General features: G+C 40.6%; 1 protein-coding gene across 6 annotated transcripts in view; it reads left to right on the top strand.

Moving 5' to 3' along the window:
* Rere (arginine-glutamic acid dipeptide repeats) overlaps positions 1–22174 on the top strand; it is a 381226-nt gene that overhangs the window by 47002 nt on the left and 312050 nt on the right. Inside the window, exon 1 of one of the 6 annotated variants that reach the window (XM_063235441.1) lies at positions 6936–6956. The exons of the other annotated variants lie outside the window; for them this stretch is intronic. The gene's annotated coding sequence lies outside the window, so the exon portion shown is untranslated. Of the gene's footprint in view, positions 1–6935; positions 6957–22174 lie in introns of those variants that run through there. 6 annotated transcript variants of the gene reach the window in all.

The raw sequence follows: 22174 nt of genomic DNA, 5'->3' as shown, positions 1-22174 counted from the left end.
TGAGGCTGCGCCGGGAGCGAGTTCAAGGCCAGCCTGCACCACGTAGCGAGACTGAGACTGGCCCTCGCGCCCCATACGTACATAGTACTGCCTGGACAATCTGACCACGGGAGAGATTTTGCTCCCTTTTACTTTTCAAGAGGGCCCCTTATTACTGATCTGAGTAGTGAATTACTCTCTGATACTACAGAATTGTACACGGCAGGTAATATAGTCTGGAATTGTCCCTGTGATTGTGACTTTACTGATGTAAATATTAGTATTCTTCAGGATGTGTAGAAATAGTTCTCTGTTTTCATTTTTGTCCTTCAAGCCTGTTGTCATTTATAGATAGGCTATTTCCTGGAGTCTGTTTTCATACCTTCCTGGCCTCTGCCTTCCTTGGTTCTTCTATGCTTGCTTTTTTGTTGTTTGAAAGAGTGTGCTAAGTAATATTTTAGGTTTTCTTCTGTGCTTCAGGCTGTAACTTTAGTTTGGAAGGTAAATTTCTTTTTGGTCTTTTTCCTGTTTATCGGTACCGGGAATCGAACTCACGACTGCCCGCTTGCAAGGCAGGCGCTTATGCCGCTGAGCTAAATCTCCAGCCCCTGGAAGGTAAAATTTTAATTTTGCTTGACTCCAACTCATTAAGGAATTTAGAACTTCTAGTTTCATTTATTAAGCTTGGTTTTCCCCTAAGCCTTATTATGGGGTGGAGGGGAGATGATCTTACGGCAGAGATAACGAAGTTTGGAAAAGAAGTTTGGGGGAAGGAAGGAGGAGGCCATTTGACAGTGCAGTCATCTTGCATCTTGTCATGTGTTATCAGAAGAAAGCTGTCCTGAGGCTTCCTCTAGAAGTCCTGAAGTTGGCCATGCAGGAGTGGGTGAGCAGGAGAAGACCAGAAGCAGGAGAACTGCTTGATTCCAGGAGTTTGCAGCCAGCCTGGGGAACATAGTGAGACCTTTTCTCCTACAAAACACAGCACAGCAAACAACTACCAAGGTGGAGACCCCACCAATGATGGTTTTTGGCCTCCATAGATTGGAGTAGGTGCTTGTTTCTGTTCTCGAATAAGCATCTTTCTCTGGCTGTTTCAGGAACCAATTACAAAAATTAATTTTGAGACAGGATTTTGCTGTGTGGTGGACTTGAATTCACTATGTAGCCCAGGCTAGTCTTGAACACGTAGCCCTCCTGCCTCAGCCTCCCAGGTGCTGGGATTATAAGTGTGTGTCACCATGGCTGGCTTTTTTTTTTTTTTTTTGTACTGGGGATGGAACTTACAACCTTGTGCTTGCCAGGCAGGCAGTTATGTCATTGAGCTAAACACCCAGCACCAGGCTCTAAGACTTTGAAAGAGTTGGTTTTGCTGGCTGTGATGGCATTTATTTACCTCCAATTCCAAAGTAGTCCTGGAAGTCTGAGGCATAGCCACCACAGATTTGAGACTAACCTGGGCAATTTAGAGAGGCAGTGTCTCAAAATATTTTTAAAAATTTTTAAAAAAAAAGATCTTAGGTTTACTCAATAGTGGAGGGGTTTAGTTACATGGAAATTATGATTATTCTTTAAAAGCCAGTAAGTGAACCCTGGTGTTTGTATTAAAAATTCATGTTAGTCAGGACTTCGGCAGTGACCAGGTCCCTAAAGCAGAGGGCCCTGCTTTAGGGGAGCGGCAGCTTGCTGGAGGCCTTCCAGGAGGACTTTGAGCAGTTGGAGCCTGAGTAGCTGCATGCCATGTGGCACCCAAAGACCCTGGCTGGGAAGATAGTAGCAGAGACTGCTGGGGAAAACAGTTAAAAACGTTTGCATGGAGAAAAGATTGGCCCTGAGTCTTGAATGGTGGGTTGATGGGGAATAAACTTGTTTTTGAAATCTTTCCAGCAAAGGAGGGGTACAGTGGACTTTTGTTTTAGGAAAACTGCTAGTAAAATGTGATCCAGGGTAAAGACTGGGAACTGGGTAAAAAGTAATGAGACTCTGACCTTTTAAAGTCCTAGTGGAAATTAAGAGGCGTGGCAGATGGGTGAGAGAGATGTGGTAGAGGTAAACTATTGGACCTGACAATCACTGGCACAAGGTGTAGCCTTATGTAGGGTTTAAAGCACAGATAATTTGTTATGGCAGTGCCATTAAAGAACTGGGAACTCCAGAGGAGACACAGCTTTTAGAAGATGATAAATACTTTTCACTGAGCCAGGTCTTTTTTGTCATTAGACAGATGGACATAGTTAGGTAGGCCTGGGGAGAATCAAGGTAGAGGATAGAGATACTGAGGGTGGGGCGTGGTTGAAGCCTTGGGGTGGAATGAAATTGCCAAAGAATTTAGCATCAGATGTTTTATTTTTACTAAGATGAAAATCCTGTTCTTTTGGGCAGAAGTACTTTGGAAAGTGTGGTGTAAAGAGCTTGGACTGTATGAGTATTCATTTATTTTTTGGGCTTTTTTGAGGCAGGTCTCATTTTGTAGTTCAGGCTAGCATTGGATTTATATCTAGTCAAGGCTGGGCTTGAGCTTCCTGTGATCTTTCTGCCTCCGCCTCCGCCTCCTGAGTGTTGAGGTTACAGACATGTGCCACCACACCTGGCCTGAGTTTTCCTTTTCCTTTGGAGTTCTTTTACTTTGCGTTACTTTGGGGAGACAGTAAAAAATAATGGTTATGAATAGGAGTGTGGGAGCAGAAAGGCTGGGATTGGACCCACCTGCTGTGTGGTGTGCTCGAAGTGCTGTGGCCTCGGTGGCTCTTTTTCTTATCTATAAAATGAGGGTGATAATACTTACCTTACAGGGTCGCTTATGAATCAGTGGGATAATTATAAAAATGATGTAGCCTGATGTTTGTAACATAATTGGTATTCTATGAATGGTAGCACTACTGCTTTTCTTTTTCTACGTCTAAATTTGTTTAAAAAAATCCATTTCATTCAGCATAACTGGTACCAGCTAGATTTTCATAAGTAATTTTACTTAGTACTAATAGTATAAAAATAATTACAGCAAATACAAAAACTTCATAGAAACAAACTTAGGACATACAGGTTTGGTTACCTGTTCCTCGAGGACCTGCTGCTCACCTTCCCCATGATGCCAGGGCTTTGGGGTTGCCAGGGTTGGGGCTGAAGGTTCGCCACTTGCCAGATACAGACAAAGCTGTGGTGCTGGCCCAGCATCACGTATGTAGCTTGCATTTTGCTTGGCATCATATCCAAACCGTCTGGTCTGGGCTGTGATGACTGATAAGTGACGGTAAATACTATAAGTGTTAAGAGGAGAATTATCTGTCACATTTGAGTTTTGTAATGTTTTTTTTTCTTGTATATTGCATTTTGGTAATACTCTTTAAGTTTTTTCTCTTGTTGCTTTTATTGGTTTGAGAAGTGACCTCACTGTATTGGTCAGGGTGGCCTCGAACCCCTCTGCCTCCCAAGTACGGGGACTGCAGGCATGCCACTGTGTATGCCTGATGGTGCTCTGAGCTCCTGGTGGTGGCTTGTCCTTGAGCCTGGTAAGTAAATTGCACACAAGCTGCCATCAGAATCGCAGAGTAACTGGTTATCGGAGAAACCTTCTACTCCCAACTATGTTTGTTTGAGTGGTGAAAAGCTGTACCAGACCATGTTAAGTCAACTGAGAATAATTTTTGCTATCCTGTTTTGTGTTTTTTCCCTCCTTTTGTTTATCTTTTTCCTTCTTTAGGAAGAAGCTACTTTGAAAAAATTTTAACTCTCTTGGCTAGTAATTGCAGAGGATGTTTTATTACCCCTTTCGAAATTAGCCCTGTGTTTGAACCCGTAGTGTGCTGTTGGCCTTTTCTTTCTCATTAATATGTTCCTCACTTTTGTCTTTTGGAGGGAAATACTACTTCTTGCTTTCCTAGGCTGAATGGTTTTCTTTTTTAAACTGTACTGGGACATCAAACCCAGACTCTCATGTGTGAAAGGCAAGTGCCCTTCAGTGATCATGGTCCCAGCCCACTGACAGTCCAGTCTGAGTACCTTTAAGGTAGCACCTAGCTGTTGAGATGAGAAGATAATACCATCTGTTAATTGACAAATAATCACATGTGCTACATTGTGGAATGGCTAAATTGAACTGATTACCATGTGTATTCCTTCATGGTTTTCAAGTTTAGAGCATTTAAAATCTATCCACAGTCATTTTCAGGAGTACAGTAGGTTAATGTGTAATCACTGTATTGTGTGACAGACACGGCAGACTGCGTTTTCCCGACAGAAATCTTGTACTCATTCACCATCGTTTTCCCAGGCTTAGCTCCAATACTGTCCTCCGTGCCTGGAAAGCACCGCCTGCTTTCTGCTTTCAGGAGTTGATCATTTTTGACTTCATGTTTATAAGGTCCTATGGTATTTGTCTGCCTCCCTCCCTCTCTCCCTTTCTTTGTTTTGTTCTTACTGGAGCTCAGACTCGTGACCTTGCGCTTGCCAGGCAGGCACTTATGCCACTGAGCTGTATCCTCTGTCCGATATTTGCCTTTCTGTGCCTAGATTTATTTCACTTAACACAGCGTCCTTCAGGTTAATCCAGGTTGTTGCAAGTAGCAGGATTTCTTTCTTCAAAGAGACTGCGTTTGTAGGTACATAGACACTGTTTTCAGTTTATCCACTCAACTTTTGATGGATGCTTAGGCTGAGCTGGCTACTTGTGAATACCATTTTGTGTCCTTATGTCTTTTTTATTTACTTATTTTTAAATTTTTTTATTTTTATGTCCTTTTGTCTTTATGTTGAGTATCTTTGTTGAATAGACTCAGAAATGTTTGGTATTTTGGTAGAACTGTAAGTTTACAATGGAAAAAAACTTTAAGTTTAATTAAAATTTAAATAAACAGTATTAGTGTTGTACTTCTGTGAGTTACTTTATACCAGCTATCTTAACCCAAAATTTGATTAGCTGTGTGGAGAATTGAAAGAAACTGGAAATAACAAAGCAGCAATGGTGAATTTACATTGTTTTTCTTCTCATATCTTTGTTTCGATTTGAGTCAGGGTCTCACTTTATAGTTCAGGCTGGTCTTGATCTATATAGCCCCAGCCAGCCTCACAATGGTGATCCTCCTGCCTCAGCCTCCTAAGTGGTGGAATTATAGGCATGTGCTACCATGTCTGCTATTTTTTCATATTCTTTTTTTCTTTTCTTTTTGAGATAGGGTTTCATTATGTAGTCTTGGCTGGCCTTGAACTCACTTTGTGTAGCCCAAGCTGGCCTCAAACAGTGATCCTCCTGCCTCAGCTTCCTGAGTGCTAGGATTCCAGGTGTGCACCACTATGCCTAGTCTTGTTTTTCTTCTCATATCTTGTATTTATTCTTTTGATAAGATACATGTATGAAGTCATGTGAACTCCAGATTGCTTTTGCCGAAGCATCACACATGATAGTAGTTTAATGTTGCTGTGCAGAATTTGGTCAAGGAAGCTTTCTGTTACTATAACAAATACCTGAGGTAAATCAACTTCTGAGGGGAAAGGTCTGTCTCAGCTCACAGTTTTGGAGGTTGCAGCTCATGGTCAGTTGGTCACTTTGGGCTTGTGGGGAGGCACTTTGTAGCTAGGAGCATGCAGAGGAGCACAGTAAAAGAGGCACAGAAAAAGAGACTCGTGCCATGCAGTCCCTGCTCCTGGAGACCAAACCTTTAACACAGAGCCCTTTTGGGGACTTCTGAGATGCAAGCTGCAGCAGCTGCCCAGCTTTACCCATTCATCAAAAGCCAAATGGATACAGAAAGTATATATGTGGATGGTACACCTCTACCATTTCCAGTGCTGTTTCCCCAGGGCTAATTGTAGAAAAATTAGTGGAGGAGAGATTGTTGCCAACATAGATCAAGGACAGTGATGACTAGGAATTAACTTGACTTCAGATACAGGAACAGGTTTTACTTTGAGACATTTGCCAGTGTTTTTTCCTGATGAATAATAGTTTCATTATCTTTCACTTTTACTATTGTTACTGGTAGCAGCAAAGAAAAATTAAGTGGCTTTCTAATGAAGGAATTATTTTTAAAGTTGTATACCTACTAAAACCATAACATTTTCAGTGCCAAATTAAAACAATTGCAACTTTGCCTCCAAATTTAAAAGTGATCCTTATCTTTATTGAGAATTTTCAAAAAGATATAGTAGTATAGCAAAGCAGACTGATATTTTAGAAAGAATATTACCAGTAATAAAAAGGACAGAATTATGGTAGTTTGATGCATTAATTTTAATAACTTTTATATAACTCTTAAGTCAAGATGAGAAAAGTTAAAGAGAAATATGATTCTCATTTTGATCATATTGAATTTATCATGTGGTGTGCTTCCTTTCAAATGCAGAATCAGAGGTTAGAGGCTTTTTTTTTAAAGTTATGTTCTTTAAGAATTGAATTAAAATTCTTTCTACTGAATATTGTTTAAGCAATGTGATAAAAAATAACAATTGGAGCATTGCTGTTTGGTGGTGGTTGAAAATGACAAATTGTTAGAGAATAGACCATGAACTAGTTGCTTATATAAAGTATAGTCTTTCTTTGACCTATAACTTTTGTGAAATTGATCATTTCTTTCATTAACATCTTTATAGTATAATAGCACTTTTTTGGTAGTTTGCCACAGATTTGGGGCTCTGCAGTTTAGAAACATGTTCTTAGTTGATTGTAAGAATGTAGTATATGGGGCTGGGGATTTAGCTCAGTGGCATAAGAGCCTGCCTTGGAAGTAGGCAGTCGTGAGTTCGATCCCTGGTACCGATAAAAAGGAAAAAGACAAAAAAGACAAAAAAAAAAAAAAAAAAAAAAAAAAAAAGAATGTAGTTTATGTTTGCTGATGTGGTTGCTTAGAAAGTTATTTTTACTTCTCTGCAGGTTCTTAATTAAATCTTGTCTGCTTTTTAAAGTTTTGTATTTTTTGTTCCAGTTCCATGTGCCACTTGGTCTCCCATTTAGTCTTTACACTGCCTTCCAAGCCTGCCCGGAGGTGAGTGGGGCTAATAAAGCCTAAACAAAGGGGATCTTCATTTGCATGAGTCTCCTGATATTTTATGTACAGAATTTTTTAAAAAATTGGTATCAGGGATTGAACTCATGACCGCGTGCCTGCAAGGTAGGCACTTATGCTGCTGAACTAAATCCCCAGCCCTTTATGTACAAAATTTTTGGTTTTTTTCCTTGAAGAAGGAACCTTTCCCGCCCCCATATTAACATCAGATCCCACAAAACCTGGGTCTTCTTCAAAGACAACTGATAGGAGATGAAAAACAAAAGTAAATATAGATTTTACTTTTGTGTTTTAGGTAAAAAGGGAATATAAGAAGGATATTGAATGGGTTTGTGTGTGGTGTCAGATTTAATATATCATGATAGCCATCAGTGGTGCACCAGATGTTTTGGCTGTGTTTAGTTGCATATTAAATTAAGCATAGCCAGTGGCCTACCGAGTCCGTCTGTACCACTGTCAGAGGTAGAACTGAAGACACCTCCTAGCCTGCCTGGCACCCCAGTAGCTGCCGTGGTATTTAGGCTTTGGAACTGCTCTTGCAGAGGCGAGCCTTTGTATTAAATTGAAATTTATATTCTGTAAAGTGACTGTATTGAACGAGGAGGTTTTCATTTCAGAAGGCAGTCAGTTTTTATTTTAGGTTACCTATAAACCAGTGGAAACAAATCAAATAAATAAGATTAGTTAGGGCTTTGTTGAAGCCTGAAGTCTAGAGAGAGGGAAGCACTGTACACAAGAGCCTGTACACATTGTCTGAGATGTTTCTGTACTGGCTGCTAATCACAGAAAACAATTAACTTAATGATTTTGTTGTATAAATATGTAAAAGATCTGAAATTCATTTCCTTTTCTTTGTATTCAGACAAGTAGTAAAGACACTCAGTGTTTATGATTTTTTTAATGAATACCCCTTGAGTTTGTCTTCGTCAGCACAATCAGAGGGCCAGAAGGCCCTTTCCCAGGAGGGAGCGTGCACTGTCGCGGTGCCCGCATCCTGTAAGATTGGAGGCTGCGCAGCCCCGTGCCCTGCCCAGCTCTCATGGAGCCGCCTCAGACAGCTCCCAAATTAGACCTGGGAAGTGCGGCCAAAGCCAGAACAAATATCTTGAAAATTTTATCATAATGTTGCTTTATAAAGTCCTAAATGTCCTCTATTTAAAATGAAATTCTTTTGTATTAGCCTTCTTTCATTTGGTAGCTTTCCCCAGACGGCAGAGTTGCCTGATTTGACTTTGTAATGTAACTGTAATGAATCTTCTGGGAAGCCTAACCAGGGAGCACACACCCTGCAAGTCCATGGTAAAATATTCAGTCCGAATTCAGTCAGTAGTGTCAGTGTGCTGATTAGAAAAGAAGGCGGGGGAGAGGAGTTGGGGGGGAGAGTAGAGTGAAAACTCCCCAACATACATTAAGGCTTAAAGCCAAGCACATTCTCTCAGGAATTTCAGCCTTTGCTAGGCATCATGATGTGCAATAATACCTTGGTTAAATATCTTCAGTAACACCTTAATAAAAACATCAAGTAGGTTGGAAGTAGAATCTGCTTTTTAAAGTCAGAATTAGGGCATTTGGTTACATTCCGCTCTGACACATTTACTCTGAAAAAGCACTTGGAAGGAAAAAAAAAATACCTGACCCATTTGCACAAGCAGACAAATTATTCTGTGTATTGTGCTTGACTACCCAGCAGAGTCAAGTATCTACTAGCCAGTAGATGGGGCCCCTCCTGCCAAAAGTTCACCAGTGCCCTTTCAGATGTGGGTCCCTGAGATGTCTGGGGTCTTAACAGCCCGAGCCTCAGGAACAGACTTTTCCCTTATACTTTGTAAGTAATTCATCCCAGGTATTTATAGGGGTGGCAGTACGTTTCTGACTTACCCGTGTGAAAGAAGCTGAACACCAGAATATAATAATTAGGGATTTATTAGTTAAAACTAAATGTTATAATGAGCCAGATGCTGCTGCATTGGAAACAGCCATTTTCATTAGCATTTTTAAATCGAGGAGAATTGGATTTAAATTTGGAGTGTCCTAATTTTAATGAGTTAACATTTTAAAATCATTTAAAAATTCATTGCTTAAAAGGCAGATTTCCTTTAATTTTAATGAAAGGCAACATTCACACTGAAATATCAGAGTAGGGAAGTGAATTAAAACCTTCTGGCTTAAAAAAAATCTGAATTCCTTATTTAGAATACTCTAAAATAATCTTAACATAAAATGCTTGCAAAAAGAAATAATTGCAGGGGCTGGGGATTTAGCTCAGCGGCAGTCGTGAGTTCGATCCCCGGTACCGATAAAAAGGAAAAAGACCAAAAAAAAAAAAAAAGAAATAATTGCAAAGAAGTGTGGGGTATGAAGGGTTAATTTTATTTTGACTGAAAAAGCTATAATTACTCAGATGGATGAAGCAGTGACGAGGGGGAACCGGGAAGTGTGTGTGTGTGTGTTTATTTCCTTTTTTTTTTTTTTTAAATAGGGAAGCATTTTTAATAATAGCTTGAGTGGTTTGATGAAATATCCAAAGGAAACCCTCAGGAGAGGAAGATTATACTGGCAAGAGATCTCTCTATGAATCATTTACGCTAACCTCCTTCTGAAACTCAGCTTGCATTTTTAATGAAGGATGATTGCATTTCATAAACAGATCTTTAAAAATTAAAATAATATTGATCCTTCTTCATTTAGGCTTATTAAAATAACATGCTATACATCTTTATCTAATAGCTCTGGACATATTAGTATTCTTTTTAAACAATATAATTTAATCTCTAATGAAAAGTTTCTGTAGGACTTTGAAAATATTTCTAGAAAATGTTTCTTAGTAGCAAAATATTTATGAAAGCAAACATTAAATGGTTTGAAGATTGATACTTTATTTACAATATAAAGTGTCTCTGGAGAGTTTTCTTAATTTCTTTTGATCATATCAGCTTCTTATAAATAAAATGAGTTTAGTACTTGAAATATTGATTGTAGCATAGAAAAAGGGACAGGTTAGGTTTAGGAAACCTTTGTTCACTTATGGCCTTTTGGCTGAGCACAAGGTGTAGTATCTGTCAGTTTGCCAGTGTTCTCCTACAGTATGTTCCTCAAGGAGATATAATGTGTGTTGTTACTTTGAACTTTTGTGGATTACTGTTGTGTATGATTTGGTAGACTGTTTCCACCAGAATGTCTCTCTCAGGATCACAGGGATCCTGTAGTTTAATGCCTTCTATGTTTTTCATAATTACATGAGTGTTCCTTTCCTTTTTTAAAAAATGAAACTGTTCCTGAGCAGCTCAGTGTAGTGAGTAAAAGTCCTGACTCGGGAGGCCAGGTGTGTGGGTTCGGATCCCTTGCTCCTGCTTCTAGCTGTGTGACACAGGGCCAGCTTCCTTGGCCTTCGTATGTTTTTGCGATGTGTAAATGATGATGATAATAGTGGCCTTCAAGGTTGGTGTGAGAACTGTGAGTTTTTACAGGTCAAGGCCTGCTACTTAATAGCTATGTACACTTTAGCCCTGTTATTTCAAGTTAGTTTTTTGGCTTCTTTACATCTATGGCAAGCTCTATGTGAAGGAATGGTCCTAAAATAGAAGATTTTTAAGTTTGCTTTTCCTTTTTTTTTTTTCCCTTGTACCTAACTAGATAAAGATAATAATAGTGTAAGTTACTTTTAATTCTTTCTGTCAGTTCATTGGTTGATCGCCTGTACAGAAGGTTGAATACAAGGCCTTTGCTCTGAGCTCCATCTCTGTCCCTTTTTATGTTTGATTTTTGAGTCACAGTCTTGCTGAGTTTCCCAGATTGGGATGGTGCTTGCAGTCCTCCTACTTCAGTCTTGTGTAGTGTTGGAATTACAAGTGTGTGCTACCTTCCCAACTACATTTTTGGAGGAGGGTGGGATGGGCAGTGAAGGGACCCTAGACTGGGTTTGCTGTAAGAATGTTTTTGAGGTAATTTGTGGAATTCACACTGGTTCCTGTTTAGCTTACCAGTTGGTATAGAAATATGCATAATACTTGGGGCTTTTCAGAGTAGCAGACTGTCTGTGTTTTACAGTTCCTTTTACCTGATAATGTAGAGCGAATCCACAGAGCAAAATACCAGACTGCCATCAGGGTGAGTTTGGTGCAGTTTAGGAGCCCTGGAAGAAACGGAATTGCCCCCTTTCCATCCTCTGCATTCAGTTCTCCTGTTGCAGAGGTTTTAGAGTAGGTGCCAGGTCATGAAAAAGTTTCCCATCAGAATACCATTTTTGTTATAAGAGGTTACTATGTGGTCAGAGGTCACACAGTCAAGGATTCCACTGTTTTAAAAAACTTTTTAAAAAGTGAAATTACTTGTGGTCAGGCTGAGCTGTCACGCCGCTCTTGGGCTGCTGGGCTGCTGGTTTGTAATGGGCAGCCCCGGGGAGTCTGCTCTCCCCGCGAAGGCTTCCTGCTGCTCTGCAGGCCTGGCAGGGCCATGTGGTGCCTGGAGGGGACCCTCGGGTAGGAATTAATGTGCTTTTACTGCACGTTGCAGGATGGTGTGTGCTAAAGGTGCAACTAGAAGGACTCAGCCAGGCCACATATAATTTAATTTTTTAAAAGTAAAAAAAGTAATATGGAATCATATTATTTAAAAATATTACAGAAGTTTCTTCACCTTGGGAACAATGCTGACTGTAGCCACAATTAGGAAATGGACAGTTTAGTTTGGCTCCCCCGCCCTCTGTCTCGACCTCTTTTCTCTCCCTTCCTTCTCTTCTCCCTCCCTCCCTTCCTCCCCCTTCAGTGTTGGGGGTTGAATGAACCTCAGACCTCACACATGCTGAACTGCACCCTCAGGCCCTTCCACTGTTTCTGCTGCGCTGGCCATACCTTCCTCCTCAGCCCGGAGGAGCCCCTGCACTGGCCAACAGCTTGTCAACATTTGTTGACAGCCCTGCCGCCTCTGGTGCTGCACCCACTTGCCTGTGTGAGGACTGGCACTCAGTCTTCAGCTCTCAGCTGGTTGACTCAGAGTTTCACATTGTGGTGTTGTAGAATTGCTCTTGCAGAATGATTTGCATTTAAGAGAAGTCATCAGTCAATAATGGATACCTTTTATGGCAACTTACTGTGTGCTAGACATTTTGTGAAGCTTCTTGACAGTAGGCTAAGGAGATTTATCATTGTAGCAATATTATAAAATAAATGCTATTAGTTTTACAATTTTCAGATGAGGAAGGTGAAGGCCGCCCCCCTTTTGTAGTGGTGGTAGGGGCTGGTTTTCAGGAAACTAGATTGGCCCAAAGGCCTTCACACTTAGCTGTATTCCTAGCCATTAACTTTTTAAACTTTTGAAATGGGCTTACTGAGTTGCTGAGTTACCAGACTGGTTTCAAATTTGCCATTCTTCTCTACCAGCCGCCCAGAAATGGGATTACTGGTGTGTTCCACCACGCCCAGTTTAGAGAGCATAACCCAGGATATACAGCAGGTCAGTGGTAGAGCGGAGTGCAGGGCCTAGCAGTGAGGAAGGACCCTCAGGCCAAGGGCTGCATATCATATCTGTGCTCAGCTGCCTCTGTCGCTGAGCCTCTGTCCAGATAGTAGGGTCCAAGTGCTGGGGAGGAGACAAGCCAGATGTTTGTAGGGTGATGGGGGTGAGAAGGAAGAGAGTTGCAGGGGGTTTTGTCTTTTTTTTCTCAAGGTGGCCCACGTTGCCTCAAAGTTAGTCTTTTCATACTTTATCTGTTTTTTCCAATTCTTTTCCTTCCCATTATGAACGTCTGGTTAAGAATATGGTTCTAGAGACAGCATTGTGTTTATTTATTTTTGAGAAGAGTCTTGCTGTATTGCCCAGGCTGTCTTGAACTGCTTAGTCCCAGTGATTCCCTTGCCTCAGCCTCCTGAGCAGCTGGGACTCATGTGCCACCAGGCCTGGCTGACATAGCATTAGTTTACATCCTCACCCTGGGAACCTCCCAGAACCCCTCATTTCCCAGTCTCTAGTATGACAAACTGTCACTGAAAACCTAGCTAGTCTGAACACTTTCTGAAGGTGATAATAACAGATTAATTTCAGAGCCTAGCCTAAAGGCAGATGGTTTTACACATAAAAATATATGTATGTTTCAGATAACACCAAAGGAGTTTTAGATTATGAAAGAAAAATGGCTTTTATAAAGTGATGGCACTAGCCATCAGTTTCCATTTAAATAATATGTAAAGTTTGTCTTTTCCAAAAACAGCAGAATAGTAGGCATACCCTAGTATTACATGCAAATGGGAGAATACCTTTTTAGCCAATAAAAGGTAAAAATATCCCTGGATTCTTATTACTGGGTACTTGAAAAGTACTTTTTTTAATTCATTATTAAAATGGGTCTATTAAGAAAGCCATATGAGCCGGGCATGGTGGCTCATTCCTGTAATTAAAAAAAAAAACAAAAAAAAAAAAAAAAAAAACAAAAACAAAAACAAAAAAAACAAAAAACAAAATAAACCCCCCAAAACCCCAACAAAACAAAGCAGACAAAGAAAGCCTTATGCTCTTAAGCTGTTTTAGAGATAATATTTGTGACTTCTTTTTGAAGTATGAAGATGCCTTTTAAGAAAATGAAAACCCACAAGTTAAGTGAGCTTTTCCAAATCCAAATTGTTCATAAGCACTTAATAAAAAGTTTTGGTGACCTGAAAATGTCTGATACTCTTCTTGCTGATATGGCCATTAGTTCTGAAAGACGGGGTTGCCTCTAGCTGCTTCCTTTACAAGCCTTGGCAGGCCCTGGAGAAGAAGTGGGCAGGACGAAATGTCTGTGAAGGACGAAACTGAGTGTAGCTTTTCTAGGATTCAGTTTGCACATTTTACTCCCATTTAAAATGTTCAGCTTTTTCTTCCTTAACTATCTTCATTTTCCTTTCTCCTACTACTCTAAGAACTTCTGTTTTTTAGAAAAGAGAAAGCTCTTCTTGTACACAGCTTTCATCAAGAACCAGATCATTCCATTACAACATTACCTCATTATATTGTGTGTATATGTACATGCATATATTAATCAGAAGCATTTAAGTCCATTTTTGAAAAATACTGATTATTTGCTTTTCAGGGGAATGTTTATAGAGTGGGAAAATTTTATTCGAATGGGTGTGACCTTTTCTGAGAATTTTTCTTTCTGTCTACTGAGTGCATCTTTTGACACTCACAGAGGCTGTCCACAACGCCCAGCCTGCCCAGGAAGTCCCCTGGGCCTGAACCAGTGGCTCCTGGTGGCTGCAGGTACAGGGATCTGTGTGCTGCAGTGAGCGGCTGCAAGAGGAGCCTGGCGGCTCTGAACCCGTCGCTGCACCCGCAGTGTGAGCACCCTTCTCCTCCTTTCCCAGTAGTTTGTATGAAAAATACTTGCTGTGTTTACTGTCTTTTTGGTGCCTTAAGGTGTGTTGGTGGAGGGAAACTATATCCAAAGATGTCCTTCTCTAATCCATTTTCACTCAGTGTGACGGGTGCTTTTCCAGAAATACCATTTTCCACTAAAAATCTTCACTTTCTCACTCCACTTGAAATACACTGTGGAGCTCTTTTAGTGGTCGCAGGTCACTGCACTGGTTCTTCTGAGTCTCTGTGGACCGGGATCCTGCCCTTGCCGGCCTGTATTCTACCTGCAGTGACATTGGCCTTCTGGTGTGGCGGGGCGGAAGTGACCGGCTGAGTCTCACCATGGCAAAGTTTCGTGTTGCTTACCTGCTTAGATTGTTGTGTGGCCCCTGACTGTAAGTGCCTTAACAGCGTTGTTTACCGTTAATTTCCAGTGGTGGGAAAAGTTCTCAGAGCCCACCGAGCGCTTCAGCAGCACTGACACAGTGGGCGCTGCAGCCTCCTGGAGTCACCACGTTTCTTCCAGAATCCTCCACTGAGCGAGGCTGTTAGGAGGGCGGAAGGCGTGCTTTGGTGCTCCATGCCTGGGCTTTTCACCCCGACTCTGCCTACCGACTGTGTGACCTTGGACTGTTTATAACTGCACCAGTTCTTAAGTTCCTTAACCTCAGTAATTCCTATTATGTGTACTTCATGGAGCGGTTGTGTTCATAAAGGAGCAGTAATATAATGTGAGACAAGAAGAGCTATCTGACACTTGGCCTAGTAGATCTTGGTAGATGTCAGCTGTTACTATTACGGTCATCATCTTCCACATCTGTGAATTACCCCTTTGTTTCACTAATTTTCTCTTTTAGTCATGTGTGTTCAGGTACCTCATCAGATATTTTAATTAAATCTTTGCCTGTGTGGGTCTTCTAGGAATGGCAATTTTGATTGGCTAAGAGAGAAAGTAGTAGTTTAAGGAGGGGGTGGTGGTAGGTGGGATGACATCTTTGAAATGCTTGCAGATCCAGGCCAGCAGAAGAAATGGACTGACTGATGGTGTTGATGAGTATTGGCATGGGGATGGCCCTGGGGAGGTGTGTAGGCTCCTGGGCCTGGAATGAACAGGTGCATACTGGTGTGCTGAGCGGAGTTCAGCCCTCCACCCTGATCATGTTTGCAGAGGGAGAGTGTGTCTCACCACAGCTGAGGAGAAAGGGTGGGAAGAAGGTAGGATGAGGGGCAGCGTGGCAGTGAGGGCGTGGTGGGAGCTGGGGCTCAGGGTGAGGAGGCTCTGAACAGAGGCCGGAGGGATGGATATGTGGAGAGAGGCCACCTTGGATAGTAGGCAGTGGGGAGGGGCCTAAGGACAGGCCCAGGCACGCCATCCAGCTAACCGCGGTTAGGCGCAGGTGTGAGGCTCAGCCCCAGCGCTTCTCAGCAGACCTTTTGCTGAGTCACTTCATTCACTGTCTCTGACTTCACTTTCATTGTCTGTAAAATAATGGAGATAGTTATTTTTTCACATAATTGTCATCTTGAGATTGAGATGTGTAGGGAAATGTATAGTAAAAGGCACCAGTAAATGTTCTTAGTCTCGGTTTCTCTCAGTGTTACTGAGTCACATTTCCAGCCTTTTGTTTTTTCTTTTTAAGAGAGAGTTTTGCTAAGTTTCCAAGTCACCCAGGCTCAAACTTGTGGTCTTGCTGGGTTGCAAGAGTGCACCACCCCACCCCACCCCACCCTAAATGTATCTTTTCCTTTAGGGTCTCTAGTAACAGGTGGGGTAGGGAATACTGCTGAAGAGACAGGTCAGGGTCTGAGGGAGGAGTGGGTTTGGGGGTGAACTATTTATGCAATGTTCAGTTAGGGAATTTAGTTTACTGTTTATATGTGGGCCTTGAGTTTAGGAAAGAATTCTGGGGCTAGATGAGGTGGTAACTTATGTCAGTTTATGTTTCTTACTGTTTTTCCTTTCTTCTTTGGAGACAAGGTCTTAATATACTTCAGGCTCATTTTGAACTCACTATTTAGGCTAGCTTTGAACTCAGTGATCCTCCTGCCTCAGCCTCCCGAGTGCGGGATTACAGGTGAGCACCGTTATGCTCAGCTCGTTCCCTGTTGTTTTAATGGCCAAGCAGCACACCTGATGATAGAATTTTTGCTTACTTTGGCAACACATGTACTAACATTGATGATAGAATTTTTACATCAGAATACCATGTTGTGGATGGTATAATACAAAATCATACCTGCTCACACGTGGAATTTAAGTAGTTTACATATTCACAGGATGGTTCTGGTGCTATATAGCATGATATAGAATTTTGTTCCTTTTGTTAAAAAGTACTCGATTTATTCAGGGGTGATCTTAGTGATATGTTCATACAGGTTTGGTGGCAGATTTGTGACATTCTTTGGGCTTTATGTTAAATTAAAGGCAGTTAGTTACCTCTCAAATATACACTTGTGCCAATCAGTGTAACCCCAGTTTTACTTAATATTTGTTCTAAAGCATAATAGTGATGCTGGCAATTGAGGTATGCCGAAGTGCATCCTTCAAGTATCGTCTCGTGTTACAGAAAGAGTTACTGGGATAAAACAAGATATTTTAAGAGACCACACTTTTATTACAGTATACTGTTAGAAATGTTGTTTTTTATTTATTAAGTATTATGGTTAATCTCTTACAGTCCTAATTTATAAGTTAAACTTTATCATGTTATGTATCTGTAGGAAAAAGCATGACTTATATAGGGTTTGGTAACATCTGCGATTTCAGGAATTCCTAGCGGTCTTGGAACACACCATAGAAATTTTTTAAAGCACCTAAAATAAAACTTCAGAGCTGTTCATTCTGTCTTTTGAAAGCGTAATGTAAACCGTCATATGGGCCAGATCAGCAGCACATGTCGGTCCTTCCTGTCCCATGAGTCTTCGTCATTTGTTTGCTGACTTGCAAGTGTGCAGTGGAGCACAGTGTTGTAAACATGGCATCGCTCTACGTTACGGGCATCGCTGGCTTTCTGCACAGGGTCAGCTGTAGCAAATACTGTAGGCCGTGTTGGCTATGTGCTCTTTTTTGAAACAAACGGTTCTGCCACAGTGGTGGGGAAGCTGCCAGCCACACAAGGATGGAGACACATGGGTGAGGCTGTGTTCCAGTGAAATTTACAGAAACAGGCTGTGATCTCTTGGCCTGTGACCCCAAGCTTGCTCCCCTTTGCTCTAGAGTGCATGGACTCACTGTCCCAAAGGGTACTGTTTTTTTTTTTGTCTTTTTCTTTTTTATTGGTACTGGGGATCGAACTCACGACTGCCTGCTTGCAAGGCAGGCGCTTATGCCCTGAGCTAAATCCCCAGCCCAGTACTGTTGTTTTTTATTTAGTGAATTAGAACTTCACGATTACTTTGACTAGATTTCTTTCAAAATTAATTAATAGATATTTGGGTGTGAAACATTGCATCTTAGTTTTGGTTTCTTTTTCGAGACATGCTTTTTTGGCATTGAAGGATGTAGATTTTCCTTCTCTAAGCAATTTAAGACTCAATTCACATAAAACACCCACACAGACTGATTTGGTGGTGTATGGTGGATCATGACTTTGAGTACATTGTTAATAATAAAGAACAGGAAGTCTCAAAGTTGTGGTGTGCCAAAGGTGCCTGTAGAATTATTAGATTAGAGGGATGGTTTCCATATCAGGTTGCTTAGTGCCTGCTCATTGACGATGGATATTGGTGTGTTTGTGCTTTGCAGCTCCTACGGGTCTAGGCTGCTATGGCTGTTTCATTAGCTTCTTTAGGGCTCTTTGGAGCCCTGGTTGCTTAGCACGAGAAAAGGCAGGAGCTGCTGGAAGCTGTGAGGACAGATGCAGGCTGCAAAGTAGCCCCTGGGGAACCCTGGACCTATTGACTGAGGTTTGTGTGTGTGGCCCTATACGAACTTGGGGTTTTTACCAGGCAGAACTTGTGTGGCCACATGAGTTAATTAGTGTATGCTGCAGATGATCTTTTTGTTTTAGGGATTCTGCAATTTGAGCTCTTGGAGAAATTTAAAAAATACATAAATCAGAAAATTCTGTTTTGGGTATATTCCTGTGTTTCTTGAAAGTACTTCTGACCTTTAATAATAGTGGCTAATTGAAATATTGTAGGTTTTAATAATGGCTACTACTAATCCATTAAAAAAAAGGTCAGCCTACAATGGAAGCTTAAATAATTAGAGGAGTTTCATGATTAGAGTTTAATTATTTCAAGCTCACAAGAATATTAGGAGACTCTAGAGGGCAGTGTAATTCAGCATGTTCATGCTTCTACTGGCACCGAAATTTTGTTTTGCAAAACTAATTTACTATGAAAGAAAATTCAGGTATTTTCAACCCCCTCTTTACCAGATTGCAACCCAGTTTGGCAGAAATGTTAGTTTTGGAAAGGAGTGATCTGGTTTGGCTTAGAAGGTTAGATAATAGATCATGATTTATTTGACCGTAAAGAATAGCCTTGTTTGGTTTAAAAAGTAGTTGCTAAAGCTAAGTGTGGTGGCACACATACTGTAATTTAATTTTAACTTTATTTTTGGTACCGGGGATCAAACTCATGACTGCGCACTTGCAAGACAGGCGCTTATGCCACTGAGCTAAATCCCCGGCCCCAGTGTTGTAATTTTAGCATTTGGAAGGTTGAGACAGAAGGGCTAAGATTTCAAGACCATCCTAGGATCCCTAATTGAATTTGAGGCCCTATCTTGGGAAGAGTAACCAGTAGAACCTTCTGGCTTAGAAAAACTAGAACTCTTTTATTAAGTCAGATAAATAGGGTTGATTTTTTTTTTTTGGTTGTTGTTATTGTTAGGGTTCGAACTGGCAATTGCAAGGTCGTGAGTTCGGTCCCCGGTACCCTCTCCCCTGCAAAAAAAAGCCAACATCATTTTTCATAAAGATTAACATTTTGATTCTTACAGTTCTGTAGAAATACAAAAGACTCAGAATAGTCTAAACAACTTTGATAAAGGAACAAAATTAGAGCTCCAACCTTCCCGAATCCCACCACAAAGTTATACCAGTGATGACAGAACGGCGTTGATACCAAGATAGACAAACCACCAAAGTACCAATATGAAGTCCCAGAATAGATACCCACATAGCTGACAATTGATTTCTGGAAAAGATGCAGAAGCAAGGTAAGTGGATGAAGGATTGAACCTTCAATTATTATACTGGAACAACTGGATGTCCACATGAAAAAACCCAAACCTTATATATACCACATCAGAAATTTCTTAAGACATCCAAAGTCAACTCAAGATGGCCCTCCGTGCATTCGCTAAAGTAAAGGCAGTTGTGACCGGAGTCGTTGCTCTGGCTATCGGTCATTCTCTCTGGGATGGAGAGACTGGGACAAGGTGTAGGAGGGAAGGCAGAGCCTACAGAGGCGGTCAGTGAAGGGAGCCATTGAGTTTGCTTCTGAGCAGGCCATGCGGGTGACAAGGGGGCCACCATCTTAACTAATTTTTATGTATGTATATATATACACACACACGTACATGTTTTCTTTCAGCTTGTCACACTAATGAACCACCACCGTGTTTACACGTGTGACTTGTTTCACTGATAAGCTCTCAAGCTGTGTCCATTTACCTGTAAAAGTGTCCAGCTTATCATTCTTAGGGGCTGAGTAGGGTTCCACTGTGTAGAAATGCCACATCTTTTTTATCCATCCTTCCATTGGTGGACTTTAGGTAGTTTCCACAGTCTGGCTATTATAACCCATGCTGCTGCTGACATATTTATTCACAAGTCTTAGAGTGGCATTGTTGAAACCAGTGTTTGGTCATTGTTAGTGCTGAACCTTTCAAAACTTCTCAAATGTTTGCATTTAGCAAAATCTAAAATTATGTTAAATTACTTTTCCCTCTAGTCCTTAAACTTGTGGGTATTTCCAGGGAAATCTAAACCATATACTTTTGGCTCTTTTTACTGTAAGTCATCAAATGTGATTAGGAAAGAACTATTTTGAAGTCTGAAAGAGTTTTTTGGAGGCTTTAATATTTTTCCCTCTCACTTTCGAGCAGAAAGTGGGAATTAAAAAAAAGAATTTTTTTTTAAAATCAGTACCGGGGATCAAACTCATGACCACACGCTTGCAAGGCAGCAAGCACTTATGCCGTTGAGCTAAATCCTCAGCCCCTCAGAAAGTGGGAATTACAAAGGGCTAGTTAACAAATGTCTTAGAATTTTAGGTTTAAGTTTTCTTTTGTCTTTTTGACACAGGGTCCCACCATGCAGTTCAGGCTGGCCTTGAGCTCGATTGTAGCCCAAGCTGGTCTCAAACTTGCAGTGATCCTCTTGTCTCAGCCTCCTGCGTGCTTTGGATTATAAGTTGAAGGTTTTAGATCATGACCTGCATCTCCCATCTCCTCTGCCCGCAGGGTCTTACTAGGAAGTTTGGGGTTTCTTGAAGTCAATGTGTACGTTAGCCTGGCTGCTAATTCATGGTGATCCTCCGGGCCAAATTGCAAATTTGGGAAACTGTTTTTGTTTCTGTGATTCTGATGTTACTAGAGTGTAGAAATTGGTAAATTCAGTGGTTAAATGTGACAGATGTTTGAGATTGAGTTTTAGTTCTGACTTTGACCTTAGAATGACTTAAACAAAATGTAGTTATTCAGTGTTTTCTTTTTCTTTATCTGATTAAGAATAATTCAAGGTTACCATTTATGCTTGAAATATGTGTTTCTTAAAACGTTGAAATTCTACGATGAAAGGTCCTATACAAGAGCAAATAATAAAAATTTAAGAAAATACCATTGAAGAGTCTGTTTTTGGTATGTTCACGTAAGGTTGTAGATATCAGCTAAAGTGATATGCATTCATTGTCTCTGTCTGCCTGTCCTTCCCTCTGTCTCCTTCCCCCCTTCCTCTCCCCCTCCCCATTTCTTTCTTTTTCTCCCTGTCTGTCTGTCTGTCTCTATGTGTGTGTCTTCCTCTCATTACTGGTTATTGAATCCAGGATGCTCCACTATTGAGCTACCTCCCCAGCTCTTTTTAATTTTTTTAATTATGTGATAGTTTTGCTTGGTTGCCTAGGCTGGCCTCAAGTTTGCAGTCTTCTTGTCTCAGCCTCCTGAGTTGCTGAGATTATAGACTGCATTGCTGGCTTTCTTACCCCTCCTGTATTTTTTTTTTCCTTTGGTACCAGGTATTTTTTTTCCTTTGGTACCAGGATTCAAGCTTTCTGGGCAGGTGCTGTACTGCTGAGGTATACTCCTGATCTTGTTTTTTTCTTATTAAGATAATTATTCCATCCATTGCAACATTTCTTGCTACCTCTAGTTGGATAAAATAGTTATTTGACTTAGTTATAAGGATTTCTTCTTTGGAAAGAAGCGAATCAGGATTCTTTAAATAGAAATAATAGATTATGCATTAGTTTTGTTACTGTATTGGGTGTAGCTTTACCTCTGGCAATACCTGTGTATATCCTTTCCCCCATCCTAGTCACAGAGAATAATTTGAAATAGCTATTTATATATATGAAATATACAACCAACATTGGAACCTGAAATTCAGTATTTTAAAAATTTATATAGAGTTTGTGTGGTTAAGAAAGGATTTTATTTTTAAAGAAAAAAGGAAGTTAGAGTGTTTTGGGGGAGATTGACTCTTCATTTACAGAGAATCTAGAAATAAAAGGCAAACATTTTAAAAAGGTATAATAAGCAGAGAAACTAAATCCCTGATTTTACAAAGGATTTGGGAGTTAATGGTTTAATTTTCAAATGTGAAATTAACAAACTTACTAAATACTTTTTTTATTCTAGCAAGTGATAATTATTTTGCTATAGATATTTATTACTTAGGTTTTCAGAAAATTGAACATAG

The sequence above is a fragment of the Cavia porcellus genome, unplaced genomic scaffold (genome assembly GCF_034190915.1).
Source record: "Cavia porcellus strain 051 isolate PalLab524CR breed Dunkin Hartley unplaced genomic scaffold, mCavPor4.1 scaffold_25, whole genome shotgun sequence".
NCBI lineage: Eukaryota > Metazoa > Chordata > Mammalia > Rodentia > Caviidae > Cavia > Cavia porcellus.
Note: the sequence above shows the minus strand (reverse complement) of the source record. Positions and strands in the feature narration are given on the sequence as shown.